This window comes from Oreochromis niloticus, linkage group LG10, assembly GCF_001858045.2.
Source record: "Oreochromis niloticus isolate F11D_XX linkage group LG10, O_niloticus_UMD_NMBU, whole genome shotgun sequence".
Taxonomy (NCBI): domain Eukaryota; kingdom Metazoa; phylum Chordata; class Actinopteri; order Cichliformes; family Cichlidae; genus Oreochromis; species Oreochromis niloticus.
In genome coordinates this window covers 19,869,597-19,888,031 of record NC_031975.2, presented here as the reverse complement: position 1 = coordinate 19,888,031, position 18,435 = coordinate 19,869,597, and the positions used below count along the sequence as shown (strand labels likewise).

Here is an 18,435-nt window from a genome sequence, read left to right as displayed (position 1 = left end):
TTAAAATAGTCTGGATAATTCTTATTTTTTGAGCCCTTTTTGATTATGCTATTTAATATCCTCCATGTTTCTTGTGTGTTACTTCTATTTTGCTCCAATAATGTGTGGTAATATTCTTTCTTACTTGTTCTTATAATATTTACTAATCTATTTTTATATAACTTGTACTTTATTTCAGCATCTTTTGTCCTCAGTTTTATGAATCTCTTATATAGATTATTTTTCATTTTACATGCATCTTCTATCCCCTTTGTGATCCATGGCTTATTTGATCTGTGATGCTTTCTGGTGATTTTCATTAAAGGACAATGTTTTTCATATAGTGAAATTACAGTTGATAGGAATGCATCATATGCACTACTTGAATCTTCATTTGCAAAAACCTCATTCCAATTGTGTTCCTTTAAGTCCGCCTGGAGGGCAGCAATGGCTCTTGTTGTTCTATGTCGTATCATATCAAATGTTTGATTCTTTTTTTTAGTTTTAATCCCAAAATAATTTTGAAAAATTGCAAAAACAGGAAGATGATCGCTTATATCAGTTATAAGAAGTCCACCTACTATTTCATGGTCAATTTTATTTGTGAATATATTATCTATCAATGTAGCTGTATCAATTGTTATTCTACTTGGTTTTATAATTACAGGGAAAAGGCAGTTACTATACATTGTACTGATGAAATCTGTTGTTTTCTGATGTCCATTTGGGTTTAGCAAATCTATATTAAAATCACCACAAATTATTTGCACTTTTTTATCATTTAGGTTGCTAAACATAGCAGCAAGTTTTTCATTGAATGTGTCAAGGCATGATCCTGGTGTCCTATAGATGCAGCTTATAATTATATTGCTAGCTTTTTCAACATGGATTTCAATAGTAACACATTCCAATACGTCGTCTATGGTGCTTGACATACATTCAATCAGACTACATTTCAAAACTTTATCTACATATAAAGCAACACCGCCTCCTTTTTTATTCACCCTGTTCATTGTAAATAATTCGTATCCTTCCAGTCCCATTTCACTAACTTTCTCATTATCGAGCCATGTTTCTGATATTGCAATTATATTAAACTTTTTTAACTTACTTAAACATTCCGTAATTTTAGAGAAATTTTTATACAGGCTTCTACTATTGAAATGTATGACTGACAATGCATTTGCCATTTTAATATTCATATTAAATTGGTCATCTGTATAGTACTCACAAGTACTATTATTGTTATTGTAGAAGTAATTATCTGGGTCAATGTTAGTTTCAGGGTCATGCATGTTGTGCTCTGCATAGTTAAACATTTTGAAGTTCATCTTCTCAGCGTGTGTGGCAAAATAACCTCCTTGACAGTCCTTCTCATAATCAAAGTCTTCCTCTTCAATATCTCTGAATGGAAACCTATAATCTGTGTCCAAACTTGTCATTTATGTGTTTTTGTTGTTGTTTTTCCCATTGTTTTTTGAGCCATAAGGCCAGAAACACTTTCCATACCCATTGTTCATTATCCAGTCGTCACTTTTCCAATAGATTCCATAGCAGATTCCTGATTATTTATATTGCTCCAAGTCTTTGAGTTCTCTTATCATCACAACTTTCGCTTCTTCTAGAGTGCCATTTAGTCTTATCATTACTTTGCAGTTCCTCGTCCATGTCGCTTGTATCTTATTTTGTTTTCTCAGGCTGCGTGCCTGTCTTGCAATTTCAGCAGTCTTTTTTGTTAAATGTTCATTTAAATACACACCGGTCCCTTTTAGCTTCTTACCCTGTTTCAGTAACTCAATCTTTGTTTTGCGACTCACAAACCGAAGAATAATTGCTGGCTTTGTTTTACTGTCTTTTCTGGGGAGCGTGTGACATGCTGCGATATGATGGCTCTGAATACTTACATTCTTCGTTTGAAGGAATTTTATCACTTGCTGTTCAAACGTTTGCAGCTCCTCAACCGGGGCATCTTCACCGTCTTTACCTCCGCCAGCTGTTACTCTGGCATAGGTTCGGTGTTGCGTCTCCAGTCCACTTATGACTAAGTCATCCATTCTTGTGTACTGTTCAAGATCCTCGAGTCGCCGTTCCAAGTCGTCTATTTTCTTGTCCTTCTCCTTTATCAAGTTTTTTAGTTGTTTTATTTCATCCATTAGGTCATGTAGCATACCTTGTTGTTTAGCCACTTTGCTCAGTTCATCAGACATGAAATTAAGTGATTTCCTAATCTCCTCCAACTCCTCTTCAACTCCTGGGTTTGCTTTTTTAGGCGGCATTTTGACAATGGTGAGATTGGTATTACCTTGTGATGGCCCGTTGAAGTCACTGTCGATTTACTTGTTGGTGCCTTGCTAGAGGAGCCTGGGCCCAGCGGTTGCTGGAGGATCCCGGGCCTGGTGGAGCAGGAGGATCCTGGGCCTAGCAGCTGCTGGAGGATCCTGGGCCTAGTAGCTGCTGGAGGATCCTGGGCCTAGCAGCTGCTGGAGGATCCTGGGCCTAGTAGCTGCTGGAGGATCCTGGGCCTGGTGGAGCAGGAGGATCCTGGGCCTAGCAGCTGCTGGAGGATCCTGGGCCGAGTGGCTGCTGGAGGATCCTGGGCCTGGTGGAGCAGGAGGATCCTGGGCCTAGCAGCTGCTGGAGGATCCTGGGCCTAGTGGCTGCTGGAGGATCCTGGGCCTGGTGGCTTCTGGTGGATCCTAGGCCTGGTGGAGCAGGAGGGCCCTGGGCCTAGCAGCTGCTGGAGGATCCTGGGCCTGGTGGCTGCTGGTGGATCCTGGGCCTGGTGGCTGCTGGTGGATCCTGGGCCTTGCGTTGACGTTTGACAAGGATACAGATTCCCAACACGAGCACTCCGATAGCGAGTCCCGTCATAAATTTGTATAGTTAGTGAATATAAAGACACATGGACAGCAGTGTTATTATAAATGTATTTTAATAGCCCATAATGAACAATACTCTTTATCATTATGGTAAACTGTCGTCTACTTTTAGAAAGCGTGTATTATGTTTCCCAAAGGGAACTTACTACATCATCTGTCTAAACTCACTCAAGAAACCCACAGAGGGCTGTGCCAAATCCAATGCCACAAGCTCGTTACTAGGCAAGGTAACCAGGTGGCATAATTGAAGTGAGGCTATTATCCAATCAACACAAAGAACAACTAAGCTCAGCTTTCTGTTACAAAACGTGCTACAAAAGAATTCATACATTTATTCAGGTCCTTTGGCAAGCGGAAAAGAGATCCCAGCCCACTCAGAAACACCCAGATAACACCACTGGATCACTTCTGGTACCAAATAATTTTTAATTTTATTTTATTTACTGAACTTTTACTTTTTTTTGGTTGTGGACGAAGGAGTTGATTGATTTCACAATGGTTAGTTATCTGTACTGCTACAGCATTATCACTATTAAGCTGTATTTTCTAATGAAATCAGTGCTCGAACTCTAATTTATTTTTTGATTGATGCTGATTTTTCATTTGATCATTTGTTAATAAGTCCTAAGAATTTATTTAAAAGTTTAGTCTTCTGACATACCCAATGCCTCCATGGTAATGTTAAAATAAAAAGAAGGACCAACAAAGTTGTAAACTTATACCTGATTCAAAAAAAAAATATCCTGGAAACACACTCAAAATTAGAATTTCTATTTTTCATTACATTATATTTTATATATTTATATGCTTTTAAAAAAACTGCATTACTTATAAGTGAAGAGTGGCACGTTTTTTTGAGTATTTGTCAGATAATCATCTGACCACTATCAAAAGCTTTTGCAAAACATCACAGAATTTTGGATAATTAAGTCTTTCTCTCCTGCAGTACTGCGTTAAAAGGACAACACTTTGGATTAACTCAGGAAAGTGGTAAGTTCTCAGGATATATGCTAAAGAATACTACAGGCTTTCCGTTATTTACATCTGCTTCTAAGAAGTTAATTTGAGGCAAAAAAAAAAGATGGACTAGCTCACCAGCTTCCAGAAAATCTGAATTGCTCATGAAATTTTAAAACATAGTAGCTTCTGTCATGAGAAGGCTCTGATTGAATCCCACACCAGCTCTGTTCTCAGAAGCAACTCCTCCGCTCTCTCAAGCCTCTTCTGCTGTCACTTCAGATCAGCTTGCAAGTTCACTTTTAGCTGGATAGCTGGAGGTTAACTTGCAAAAGGGAGAAGTCAGAGTCAGCAGAGCACCCAGAGTGTCTGCAGACAAGAAGTCCATTTCTAAACACTCACACAGTGACAACACTCCATTCCTCGCTCGCTCTCCTCTCTCTTGCTCTTCCTCTCTCTATCTCTCCCTTCTGCACCCCCTCCTGCTCTTTGAAGTATATAAAACAGATTACCAACTTGGCAACTTAATTTTCCCAATTGTATCACACACTGAGCCTTGAGCTATGCATAATTTTCATAATGCACAATTTCACACTTAAAACTCCAGATGAATCTTAAACCAGAGTTGATCAAAAGTGTTGCGGTAGACTGTATGTGAGATGGAAAAGGAGAGTATATAAAATTTTTATTCTTCCTCAATTTATCCATTTTATAGTCAAGTGCATTAAGATGTAAGAAGTATTGATTGGACCCTTTTATAAGCAATTATACCATTCGATCAACCAGTCTCTGTTTACACAGCTACATCAGACAAATCATGATGCATGCTGGTGGACAGACTGACAGAGAAGACCATGTAAAAGTCTCTGTGAACTATCATGTTAGCAGATGACTTTGTGATCCGCACTGAGAGCAGGAGTGTGTTTGATTGAGACTGAGGACAACAGAATATAAGGAGCAAAAGTGGTGAAGGTGGTTGAGTTAAAATAGTCCACCTCTCTTCTGCACACCCAGAGGGTGCAGGCAGCGTTAAGTGGATGGATAAAAATCTCAGGAGTGATTTGGGGCAGAAAAAAAGAAGTAAGAGTAAAAGAAAAAAATTCTAAAATGGTGTTGAGGCCAGCTGTGGTATACGGGCTGGAGATGGCACCTTTGAAAATAAGACATTAGGGGAGCTTAAAGCAGCTGAGTTAAAGATGCTAAGATTGTCATGGTCTGGGTTGAGTGTTAGGTTTTTTGGTGTAATTTTCCACTTTGGCTCCTGTGTCCAGGAGCCAAAGTGGAGTTCTGCTTCCCGCTCCAGCCTCCTCTCACTTGTAATGGATCAGCTGTAATGAGCAGACCTGCATTTAAGACCAGCTCCATCTTCCACTCCCCGCTGGATCATCTGCTACACCGCAATGGTAAATCAGCCTTCATGTTGAGCTCATACCTTGTTACTCCTTGTGTCTCCAGTTTCCTCTGCGTTGGATCTGTCACCCTTCTGGTTTTGCTGGTGCACTCTGCCATCCCGCTACTGCTGAACACTTCCCTGCGGGCCTCTTCTGCTCAACACTTCTCCATGGCACTCCGGATATAGCAAAAGACTTTTCCTGCCTGCCTTCCTGCTCGCCGTTTCCCCTTGTAATGCTGGGAAAGACAGAGAAGTTCAGACATCTTGGTTCATTTGCTTCATCGTGCTCTCTGACACTCACTCCACCTCTCAATTCATTGCTCTCCGTTTCTCAAGTAAGCATTCCTCACCCACGCTCTGAAGAAACAGTCTTTGCCTGGTAATAATCCTCCTCTCCCTCTGTTGCAGTGGACTCCACTCAAGTGACACTTGCTCCCTGCCTCGCTTTAATGATTAAGACTCTTGAGGAGGTTGGTAGATTGAGGTAGTTGGCATAACAGAAAAGACAGTAGGAGGTGTTCCCCTATGATCAGCTTTCATGACCAATAAGAAATACCAAAAGAGAAAAAGAAGATGAAGATGATGTCACTATTGAAGATGGGCAAAAGATAAAGACACTTAAAAGATCATTAGGACTCCACAGCCTTCTCTGCAGAGCAACTAACTTTGCAGACCCCAGAGGACAGATGCCCCCATCCTCAAGGACCCTACCTACCCCGACATGGACTATTTATACTTCTATCCTCAGGCCGAAGGGATAGAAGTGTGAAATCTAGAACCTGTATACTAAAGAACTCATTCTTCCTCACTGTCATTAAACACCTAAACACTCCTAAACACCTGACAGGAGTTTATAACCTTGGTCTACCTCAATCTGCGACTGTCTATGGCTACGTCCACACTAGCCCGGATAGATTTGAAAACGGCGTTTTCGTCTGAACACGCTCCGCGTCCAAACTATCGTTTTCAGTCGTTTTCACATAGTTGTGCGTCCACATTGAAACGGCCGAAAACGCTTACGTTCCAGTACTGCCCATGCGTGGAACGCAAGACGATTCGACCTGCCTCATTTCTGTCTGCCGCTTATTTACTTTTCGGCTCCTCATTGGACTAACAATGAGGTGGAGTTGTTGCTGCGAGTAACACAAAAGTACAAAGCTGCAAAAGCGATTGAGAATTAAAGAATTTGAAGAAAAGCTATCTGGAGCATGTACAGACTGATATTAATCTTTAATAGGGCTGTCAAAATTCAGAGTAAACAAAACAACTGCTGTATAATGCCCTCCGCTATCTTAGTTTAATTGGTCACTTGACTGCATCACATGACTAAAATGTGTCATCGTTTTCCAAAAGCCTCAGTTTTCGCAGCCCACACTGCGACGCAAAAGCACCGTTTTCAAATGTATGCGTTTTCGAGAGCGTTTTCAAAACGTTGCGTTTTCCTTGAGCCAAAACGCCGTCTCATTGTGGACGGGAGGCCAAAACGAAGAGAAAACGATGCATTTTCAAATGAAAACGCATTAGTGTGGACGTAGCCTATTTCTATGTTTGCACACACGTAATTGAGATTCACTCCTGTCTACTCAATGTGGTATTCTTAATTACACAAACAAGCACATGGCTTATTGCAGCTCAGTTTTTTATTTGTATAGTTATATTTTTTGAAGATCTTATATTTCTTATTTGCTGTGTTTTTATTGTTTTTAAATTAAATAATAAATATCATTTATTCTATTTATGTATTTTATATATGGAATTTTCTGTTATTGGTTGTGGACAGCAAATTAAGAGTTTCACTGTACAAGAAAATGTGTGTCTTTACTGTGCATATGCCAATAAAACATTGATGACAGGAGATGAGCAGGTACAATAACACCATTTTGCAGATTTGGGTAGTCTAAAATTTTAAAAAAAGACTTTAATTGAATTAAACGTTTCCTCCTTAATCAGTAATTAAAAACTTGAATGCAGATTATTGTTCAAAAAATAAACATTGCCAAACGTGACATCACATTATGCTAGCAGATAAGACTTACTTATGGGGAGGTATTGTGGAAGTTTGGATACGTAATAAATATAAATAAAGACTGAATAATTACATCCATCCAGCACTGAACCTGGATAGAGGTGGTCTGATGTGTTACATACGACAAATAGTGTGCAAAGCTCTGTTTGTGTTGACTGACTCAATGATATTAGATCTGAACACAAAATATTCCAGGCTAGCATATTTTGCTAAAATTTAGGAATGAACATACTTTCCAGATACCAAGGTATAACTTAATGCCAACGTAGTCTAGCCACACACACACAAAAAAAAAAAAAATTTAAAAAAAACCTGCTACATTTGTGTATTTTAAAACATAAATGAGACAGTTTGAGTTTGACAGTTGTTTGAGTAGCAACCAGCTAGGTAGAAAAATGCTATATTACGGCTGCAGGCTATCTATATGATACGATCAATCACCCTGTCATGATCATGTAAAACATTTGGAGAAGTCAAAGCTTGCGTCCACTTTGGCTTGGTCTTCCTTTTTATCTCTTTCTCTTATATACACACACACACACACACACACACACACACACACACACACACACACACACATCATGATTCACACATTATTTCATTACCTCCTTGAGGAGTTGTTAGATAATGAAGTCAACAGTCTCAGGGATAACTAGTGGGGCTTGAGTGTAAACAAGTCACTCTCACGTCTACTTTAGAATTCTCTTTATTCTATCAAGGATGTCCTCTAAAGGAGTCTGCAGGCTATAAAGTTGGCAAGCTAGAAGAGCTTGAAAATTCACTTCAGTCCTATTTAACTGGGCGACCTGACAAAAGGAAAAATGAAGAGGAGTACGAATAGCCATGTGGAAAACACAATAGCACATTTTTAAAGAGAGAAATCTGTTTGTGCCAGAAGTAACGTTTGAGTGTATTTTTCATAAATAAAAGCTTAACAACTCGCATATTTCATAGTTATTGAAGAAAACAACATAAATGCTGTCAGACTATAATACGTGATCACTACACTAACTGATTTCACAGGACGTACAGAAACTGGATCTACACAATTGGTAACATCCTTTACTGCGGCACTTTTATGTCAGGGGTCACTCTTTTTCTTCCTGGATATAAAGGCAATGCAGAACCAAAAGGCAATTTAGATACAAAGTAAGATGCACCACCTTTAATTTTAAAAAATGAATAGCAGGAAATAAAGAAATACATATTTAAGAGGTGGTACTAAAGGAACAAGCAGAAAAGGAAAAAGGCCAAGAGATCAGAAGCACAGACAGGCATACTGATTTTGTTTTTCGACAGTTAAGGACTTGGAGAAATTTAGAAGAAACTGAACAATTACCTGTTTGTCTCGATTCTAGATTAACATCCTTTAGTGAAGTCTTTCCATTCCCAACTAGTTGTTCAGTCAAAAAGTATATTTTTCTGTCACCAGTTGAAATACCACAGCTTGTCAAAAATCAGTGGATAATTTACGGTACTTTGATGACAGAAATACTGTTTCTGCTCTTCAAGTACAGATCTAAAGATGGTAAACCGTCTCTAAACATTTTCCACAACAACATTTTCCCACTTCAATGGAAATTAAACAAACAACCTGCAATCTGTGTCTGACTTCATTTACAATTGTTAAAAATGAAATTTATTAAAAAAAACAAAAACTAAGTACACTTTTACTGCTTCCATAAGAAGTCCACAAGTTCAGACTGATCAGAATGATCAAAGAAATTGCAACAAACCCAAGAGCTACATCTTACTTACTCTCTTACTTTGCATGTATATGGTAAACATCATGACAGTATAGTTAAAAAGAACATGCCAAAATACATCTGGGCAAATCACATGACTTGTGGAACAATGTTCTTTGGACAAGCAAAACCAAAGTGGAGAAGTTTGGCCATAATTCACAGTGCCGTGTTTGGTGAAAACACAACAGCATATCTGCACAAACACCTCATACCAACTGAAAATTACAGTGGTGGTAAGATATTCATGGTCATGATTTTCAAAGTATTCTAGAGTGAAGAACTCTGTACAAACACTAAAGCTTTGTACTAATTGGCTCATGCAGCAAAGCAATGATCCTTAGCACAGCGGCAAGTCTACAACAGAATGACTGTAAAAGACAGGGAATAAAGGTGTTGCAATGAGGTCAAAGTCTAGATCGCAATCATATTAAAATGTTGTAGCAGGAACCTAAGAGAGATGAGCATAAACAAACACCCACAAACTCCAATGAACTGAAACAACATTATAAAGAAAGGTGGGCCAAAATGCCCACTCTGCAAGATGTTTGAGACTACATAAAGTCATGATGAAAATAACTGACCCAGTCAGTGGCCCAGGCTAAAATACTGAGGCGGGACCTCAAGAGTGCTTTGCATAAGTGAATGCCAGTGGGTGAGCAAACCATCGATTGCATCACGATAGCACAAGTCTGCACGCAAAACCACCACACACTTGTGCCCTCAACAGCTCCCCCAAAACTGTTCTTGTTACAGTCACTGCAATTCCCAACTAACGATCTTTCTGTATCAATCAGATTTCCTCCCATAAGGCAATCTACTGCTACAGCTGCTTCCACCATCACAGCAACTCTCAGTCTCTGTGTTTCCACCAGTCTGCCTCACACTGCCTCAGTCCAAGACATGTTGGAGAGCGGCCCAACAGGGTGTGAATTGATGCCTCATACACATCTCCTTTTCTGATTGGACTCCAGCTCTTCAAAGATGAGCATCTTCTCAGCAGCCGGGCCGGAGGTGCCAAGGCTGCTGTGATGGGATTATGGTGATTATTGTGTGGCACATGCAGCCAGTGACAAATAATAGCTTGGTTGACTGACTGTTGTTCAGTATGTGGCCATTTAGAAAATTGTTTTACAGGTACGATGTAACAGAAGTTTAATTTGTAAATGTATGTTATTCCTTTTCCTTGAAGCTGTGATCCAGTCTTAAAAAACAAACACGACTACGGGAACGTTGTTTTCTGTTGTTCTCACTTCAAAAGTGTGGTGAGCTCAGATTAGTGCCAGTATTCTAATACTATTTCCCTTTAATTAGCAAAGTGTGTTGCTGCTTTATTAAAGTTTAAAATCTTATTTATAGAACCTTTAATTCGCAACCTTGCACCTACCCACACAAAAGCACTAACCTCATGCCTAATCAACTGAAATTGTGTAGGTGAAATTGCATGGTGAGATATACTGTTATTAGCTTGTCCTCTATTATAAATATTTGATATTTTTTCAAGCTGTGCACCATTTTCAACAACATGAAAAATAAAAAAAAAACATTTAGCTTCTGTTTATTCACATTGGCAGCAGAAAGTGCCATTATTTTTCTTCTTTTCTTCTTCTTTGGTCACTTGATCACTAAAAAAAGAATGAAAATCTGTTCCTCTTTCTAACCTGATTATCACAGCAGGAGTAATTAATGACCAATCAAGGTGTCTTCTGCTTCATTTTTTAGTAAAAATCAAACATTCATCTCTTTAATATTAGGAGATATAGTACTTACATTTCAAATTTGTCACAAAACTATTCACAAAATACATTTTTATGTATCTGTTAGCTATATTTACTTACCCCTCCATTATTAGTAACTAAAAAGATTAAGTGAACATGCTCCTATATGCTACATTAAATGACAGGATAATAAAAATAAATGATTTTACCTTTCACTCGTCTTTATCGGAAATACACCTTACACCATATTGCTATCATCATTAATAATCTATAAGTCTTGCCACATTTAATTCACTGTGACACCAACTTTATACCAACCATCTTTACTGACTGTCTCAATGAAATACATTGACTAAGGACCAAATAGATTTTTTAGCCTCTTGTCTTCTTGTTAAGAATGAAACGTTCATATTTTAAATACATTAAAGTGCATTAAGGGGGTCCAGAAGAGCCATTACTTGCTAGCATTACCTGCTTATGTAGCAAAGCACAATAATTATTTAAGCTGGCTGTAAGCCAGTGATCCCTTTCTTCTGTAGCCTTCTTTGTTGATTTCAGTAGAAGATCTGCAGGTCCACTTATAAAGTGCTCACATTTGAACACACACAGTACATTTGGGCAATCTTTGATACAATGCCAATCCAAAACAGTGACAGTTCTTAAAATTTAAGAAGATTATTTATTGTTATGATAGATGCATTTCCATATATACAAGCAAAACATGTGTGTAATGTAAAATAAATAAATAAATAAAAGCCATACATTGTGTCTTCTGGATCCTTTTTGGGATTTTTACACATTTCTAACCATAATGTAATAATAAATAAATTGTAAAGAAGACCAAATGTAACATTTGCAGAGTGAAGGCTGAGGCAGAGACGTCAGTGTGCTTCAGTCTTCTCAGAAGGAACAGAAAAATAATATAATGGATAGAGGAAAGAACAATAGATTTGTTTTCACAAGATAGGGTGAAGAGTGTGTGTTTTGTGTGATTTTTATGATTTGCGCTTAAAAAAATATTCCAACAAGTGAACACGCCAGATAGATCTGCAAATGATCTGATTTTTTTGTCATTGTTAGTAATAATACTTTTGTCATAGTCAGTAGAGCCGTGGGACTCAATATGCAGGACTTGGAAGGATCAGTTACAGTGTGTTTATTCACAGAGCAATAGGGAACAACGTTAACAATGGAAGGTTTGTTAGTTAGTGGGTCCAGGCCTCCAGTATTAAAATGGTCCACAGAATGAATGCTGAGCTGCAGTCCATGAAGAGCATCCTCAGGCCTTCAGACCGGTGGGAACCGTGGCATGATTCAGGGAGAAGTTGAACAGCCTGATGAGAATCCCTGCCAGTTGGTCCGGGTAGACTTTAACTACAGCCCCTCCATCAGGGCAGGCAGCTCTCCTGGGGTTCGTCACTCTCAGGGGGTTAGGGGGCTCTGGGGTCTTCAACTTGGGTGTTGAAGAGAAAGCCCTATATCCTCCTCCTGTAGCTCTCCTTGCCCTGTTTGAATCCCCTCCTCAGGTTGGCTCTGGCAGTGCTGTACAGAGAACGAGACTTCACTCGTCATCCAAGGTTTTCGGTTAGGAAAAACCTGGATGGTTTTAGTCAGTGTCACTTCCTCTACAGAGCACTTAATGTAAAAAAGGACAGACTGAGTGAAGGTCAGTCCTGTAGCTGGAGGAGAGAATCATTTGTCCATGCTTCAATGACCTGGGTGCTTGGAGGAGTTTGATTCCTGAGAGGGGTGTGGCCAGAGAGAGGTGGTCAGGTTGTCATAGGTGGGGGAGGGGTGTCGCTCCGTAGGCATGCTTGATGTTGCTGTATACATGTTCCAGTGTCCTGCCCCCCGGCAGGTCACTTAACATGTTGGTGGAATTTGGGGAATGCAGAATGCCGAGCTAGCGCTAGCACTGGTAACTGTGGCTACCGTTAGCTCGCAAGTAAGGTTCAGCAGGAAGACGCAGTGAAAAAGCATAAGAAATACAAAAACACAAAAAAGGTGCGCATTATGTCTTGAGGGCACAAATGTGTGCTGACATGAAATTTTATAGCGAAGTAGCAGGTAATGTACAACTTACTAATATAAGAATGAGATAAATAGTTGTGGGACCTCATATAATTTGCAGTTTAGTAATAAGACAAATGTAAAATTCTTCCAGTGAGGCAGCATCAGAGTTAATAACATATGAGCCATGACAGTGATTCTGAAAGAGAACTGCAGTCACACACCTCAAGCCGATCAGCGTCAGGTGAAACACAGTCGTCAATCACGTTCAAACAAAACCAGTCTTCATCATCAGCTTTCACTCTCAGGTAATGGAACCCTTCTGGTGATTTTTTTTTTTTTTTTTGATTGGCATGACTGATTACTCTGTCCATCAGTGTGCCTGTTTCAGTTCTTATTACCGCACTGAGTGATCATTTCTCTCACTTTGTGAATTTTGTGTATCACATATCTCATGGTTATGTGTCTTTTGGGCTCTGCTCTACGCAGCATAGTGCAGATTGCTCCAGCCCGGGCCGATTCATACTCTGTGCTTAAACACACTGGGGAGTGCCTTCAGGAGCAGTGCCTATTTCATGAAATTAAAGTGTAGGACCATTTATGATATGAAAAGCCCCGCCTTTCCTCTATATACTCTCTCTCTGTCTCTAACAAGAAGGTTGTGTGAGGACCCTTTTTGTCTTAAATTATAATTGGTAGATTTAACTTTGCCTTTGCTGTGTTGCTCAGTGGTATTTGCACAAGGTAGTTTGTAAACAACAGGAAATCGAGAGAAACAACATGTGGCACAGTTCACTTTACACTAAAGGATTGTTTACATACCGAGAAAGGAATTAATTCTAGTTTGCTGTTGCATAAATGTTTGCTTGGTAGCTTCTCAATTCCACTTGGGAGATGCTTTAGGACTATAAATTGATTTCTGTTCTGACTGATAAATATTCAGTATATGATGAAATGTTTGCATTTGTTTCACCCTGCAGTAGCAAAGCTAGTTCAGTCAGGGAGATATCATGCTGGTCTGCATTTGCCTAAGGGAGATATTTTGCTGTCTGGCCTTTTAAAGAGAAACGATTAAACCCACTGTTTGGATTCAAGACACTCTGCATGTTTTAGTTGCCCTTCTCACCTCTTTGCTGCATCATAAAACCTGCAGCGTCTGGATTTTTTTTTAAATCAAATCATGGCTGTGAAATTAGTTGGAAACACACTGCATGGTGCAAAAGTTTTCGATGCTTTGGATGTTGAAATTATCTACTGTGCAACAGAGAGGCTTCTGAATCGTTCCAAATTCAGTCTGCAGCGTGACAATGACCCTAAACATCTGTTGTCTATATAGCAAGAGACAGCAAAAAGGACGAGGAGGAGGAGACAGTGGATTTGCCCCCACAAAGCCAGTCTGGAGCTAAATGAAGATGCCACTGAACCCACCGAGACAGCTTAAAGACGAGCTACGACAAGTTCCCCAGGAATCTTGTACATTAGTCAGTCACCACCGAAACATAATGACTTAAACTGTTTTCCTGGAGTTAGCATAAAGTTAAATAAGAAGAATATTCTTGATGTGACTTTAAAAAGCATCCTCACTTTGTTTTTAATGGCAAAAACTTTTTGTGTGCTTGCTAATTTAAGAAAATGTACAGGCTCTGAGCAGCAACCTCGAGAATCTGTTACGTGGATTAAGCACTTCATTTTTTCAGTCCCTTTAAATAACTACAGCTAAATGTGGTAGTGATGACTAGCTAGTCAAACTTTTTTTAAAAGTCCAAACTGTATATAAAAGTTGGCTGCTTCCCTCTTTTCTTTTTTCTTTTCTTGAAGGCCAATAGGGTGGAGTCGTACTTGTGTTATCAGGTTTATGAGCAAGCATTACACAGACATATACAAAAAATGCTACTTGGATATATTACAAGAATGTCACTTATTAAAAACAAAAGTGAATAAACTTGCAGTCATGTGTATCGTTATTTTCCATGTTTCAAAAGGGGGCGAGTCCAACTTGCATCACACTTTTCACAGTTTTGCTACCACTCAGCGAGTTGCAGGCAAGTGTTTGTAGACAAGTTGTCATCTTCTATACAAACTACAGGCTGTTGCAACAATTTGCTTGTGACCAAAGTATTCACAGGGACATTTTTAGTCTTTGTGACCATTTACACTCCAGGATATACACTCTTTCCTATTGACCACCAGTTTCCAGGGGCAAGCTGAGCTATAGGCCCGTGTGACTGGGCCCTAAGCGATTGCTGTCACCTAAAGTGGCCGTGCACCTGTTATTGATTTGTATAGGTTTAAATCTTATAGCTTAAGGAGCTCTAAGGTTGACATTATGTTTCTTTAAATTTAAATCTAAATTTGGGGATTTTGACATGGAGACCTATGGGGTTTGACATGATTTTTGGCCATTTGAGGAACTTTTTTTTTGACTCCTAACACTGGCTTCAGCTTTCAGCCACATGGTCTAAACAGACCAAAACGCATGTACCACAATAGTGTTTTTGTACTTGTCATTTGTGATGCCACCTTCCTGAAATAAAAGATTATAGTTTAAAAAAAATTATTACACTTTTAATTCAGTTTAATTCAATTTCACTTTTATAGCATCAGTTTACAGTATTGGAAGGTAAAGACTCTACAATATTAGAAAGAAGTCCCAACAATCACGATTCCAATAAGTAAACTCTAGATTTTAAAGTAGTCGGCCTATCTTTCTGTTCATATTTTGCTGTTGCACAAATGATCATTGCCACAGGTCTGCACTGTAGTACAGCGGCTAATATTGTCACCTCACACTAATACTCTAAAAAGGAAAGCAGGTATCGCTAATGCTGTGGTACATTTGCCTTAGTGCAGACCTTTAAATCAGTCCACTCTACTGAATTGATTTTTTTTTTTTGATGGATATGTTATGTAATAAGCTGAGAATTCTCTCTGATATGAGGCAATTTAAAGTGCGCCGCAGCGCTTGTAATGGAATAGGTCAACAGTTTTATGAATTCAGTCCATAAACTGCAGAATTTCCCATCCTCTGTGTTTTGCGGTAGTTTAATCTTTGTTCCTAATTCCGGTGAACACAAAATTTGCCAGCAAAGCCTCCAGAATGAGGAATTAGAGGCAGCGAAAAGAGCCATGCTCAACTGTTGTTGAAAAGCCACAGAAAGACTTTAATTTGTTCTCTAACTTTCTGAATCTCTCTCAAACATGCATGAGCAGGTGCGCATACTGGGAATGGATAGAGTCATTAGAAGTTTCCACAAACTTGGAGGTGGACTCCAGGGATGTAATTCGAAAGATTCGTCACAGTTTTACTGTCTCTTTGACACCACAGTCTAAGAAAGCTTTTAGTATTCAGGATGTTTCCATATAGACTGCTTTGGGTGGCAATAGGCCTGGCCAGGCGATAAGGCAGGTGGAAATCACATGACACAAATTTTTATGGGACTGATTTATAAATTCGGGTTTTAGCTGCACTCTCACCCTTAGGCAGTACCCAAAGAGGGCTTTGGGTGTTGGACATTTGCTGGGACTGTACAAATAGATTTTTATTTTTCTCATTTGCTAACACAAGAGGGGGGGAGAGTGCTGTAGACTACTGCACATAAACTGAAACTAAGTTGCAGCAGGACACGGAGGAATACATAATTAAATATTTACATGATCTAGCACTAAAAACAAACAACTACGGGATTCTGACCTGACGCAAGAATTATCCATGGATGCTGGTGTTCTCAGACAGTGAAAAGAGCATTGCATGAAGTCATCCTGTTTTGATGGTGTGCAAGAAGAAGACGATTGCTCACAGAAGGGGAAAGAACCCTGTTGAACACTCCCATGCTTTGGTCAGATGGAACCAAATGAATGAGGCAAAAACGTGATCTCAGTGACTTACCGTGGCATTAATGTTGGATCAAAAATGTGTGACACTCTTCTCTGATTTTTTATTTTTTGGATTTTTAACAGTCCACAAGGTTTACTCAGAAAGGTTTGAAAAAAAAAAAAAAAGGCAGTCTGTGAAAAAAAAGAAACACTTTGTTGATGAGAGAGACCAGAGGAGAATGGCAAAGCTGGCTGAAGCTTAAAGAAAAGCTACGGTAACTCAGATAACCTCGCCTTATAAATGTTGTGAGCAGAAAAGCATCTCAGCATTCACAACACATCCTTGAGGCAGATGGAGCTTCAAGAGAAGTGGAAGATCACTTTGGGTTACACACATGTCAGCCAAGGAAAGAAATCTGAGACTGCTGCTGCCAAAAACTCGTCGAAATCGGAGTTTTTATATCAAGAAACAGATTCAAAATTGAGATGGTTGTAGCATCAGATATTTCCAGATACATTTAATTTTATTGTACGTTGCTAGAAATATGACTATCATACTTATTGCTTTGTTTATTGTTTGTTTATTTATTTCTTCAATTTATAATCACTAATTGTTGTGTTATTAAATGTTAATTGTATTTGGTTACTTTTTGCAGTTTAAAGGAAAATGTGATTGTTACTTTCGCTGCAGAGAGGTCAGAGGTTGGGAACAGCTAATAGACACTGAAGCCAGGGCGAGTGGGTTGGAGTAGCATTTCGCCTGACAGAGTACATACTTGCTGTGATGAAGGTTTAAAGCCTGAGCCGCACAACAGCCTCTCTAATCACTACACAATCACTATCCTGCTGCTGTGATCTAATAAAATGAGGCTGTAGCCAGATAATATTCTAATATTTAGCTACTGCTAAGACATTATGCTGGTAAATCTAAAATCTAGAAGATTTCTTCTTTTTGCTCCCAGAAAGTATCTAATTATGTGAAAACTCCTCAGTACTAAGCAAAGAGAAAAAGTTAGGGTTTTCACCAACACGTTATTGTATGAGTGCTTATGATTAATGCCCACAGGCTGCTCCCGGCCTGTTTCCTTTGTGTTATGGGCTTTAGGAATCACAGATATTTTTATCTATGAAACACCAGAAATGTTGAATCCACTAGTGAGGAGACTGTGCTCTTCTCAATTTAAAAGCCATTGTTTGCTAGCTGCCCTGGGAAGACAGGACATTATCTCAGATTGCAATGGTTTTGGTGTTTTTATAGTTTTGGCTCCTGTTTTTTATGTTGTAGGACGACATTCCCAGTATCTCAGCTGCTTCCCAGGCCTTCTCTTTCCCCCCGTTTGTTTATATTTGCTTCTAGTGTTTCGGTTACTCATGCTTTTATTTCCTGTCTTACTGGGTTAATTTTTCTTGTAAGTCTCTGTTGGTTTTACTGTCTTTTGATGTGTCTATGGACTTCTTATTGTTAAATCATTCTTCTCTGAGCTTCTCTGAACCATAGATAACAAAATGAATTTCACATTTCTCAGATTGCAATGGTTTTAGTGTTTTTATAGTTCTGGCTCCTGTTTTTTTTATGTTGACCAAAAACCAGCACATGAGGTTTGCACTAAATTTGAAAAAAGAGCCTTCCAAAGCTTAAGACGCAGCTCTCGATGAATAAGCTTAAGATGTTGATGAAATTTTAGTCTTCACTGTTAATACACTTGGGCTGTTTTTGCATTTTACTCTTCATCACTTGTACTGTGGTGTACTTATTTTTTGTATTTTCACTGTGTGTTTTCTTATACAATCTGATATCCCTTTGTCGTTGTTGTTGTCATTGTTGTTCCTCCATCGTCATAATAAAGTTGACCCAGGGTCAATATTGCAACTGACCAGAGATGTTGCCTGAACATTCGGTTAGCCAAGAAGTTAGCTA

The 18,435-nt window shown here is 39.0% G+C and overlaps 1 protein-coding gene across 2 annotated transcripts in view; it reads right to left on the bottom strand.

Moving 5' to 3' along the window:
• Positions 1-18,435, bottom strand: part of grxcr2 (glutaredoxin and cysteine rich domain containing 2) — a 39,662-nt gene that overhangs the window by 7,844 nt on the left and 13,383 nt on the right. The window contains exon 6 of one of the 2 annotated variants that reach the window (XR_003221974.1): positions 5,248-5,741. The gene's annotated coding sequence lies outside the window, so the exon portion shown is untranslated. Of the gene's footprint in view, positions 1-5,173; positions 5,742-18,435 lie in introns of those variants that run through there. The other variant, XR_003221973.1, reaches the window with a different exon arrangement.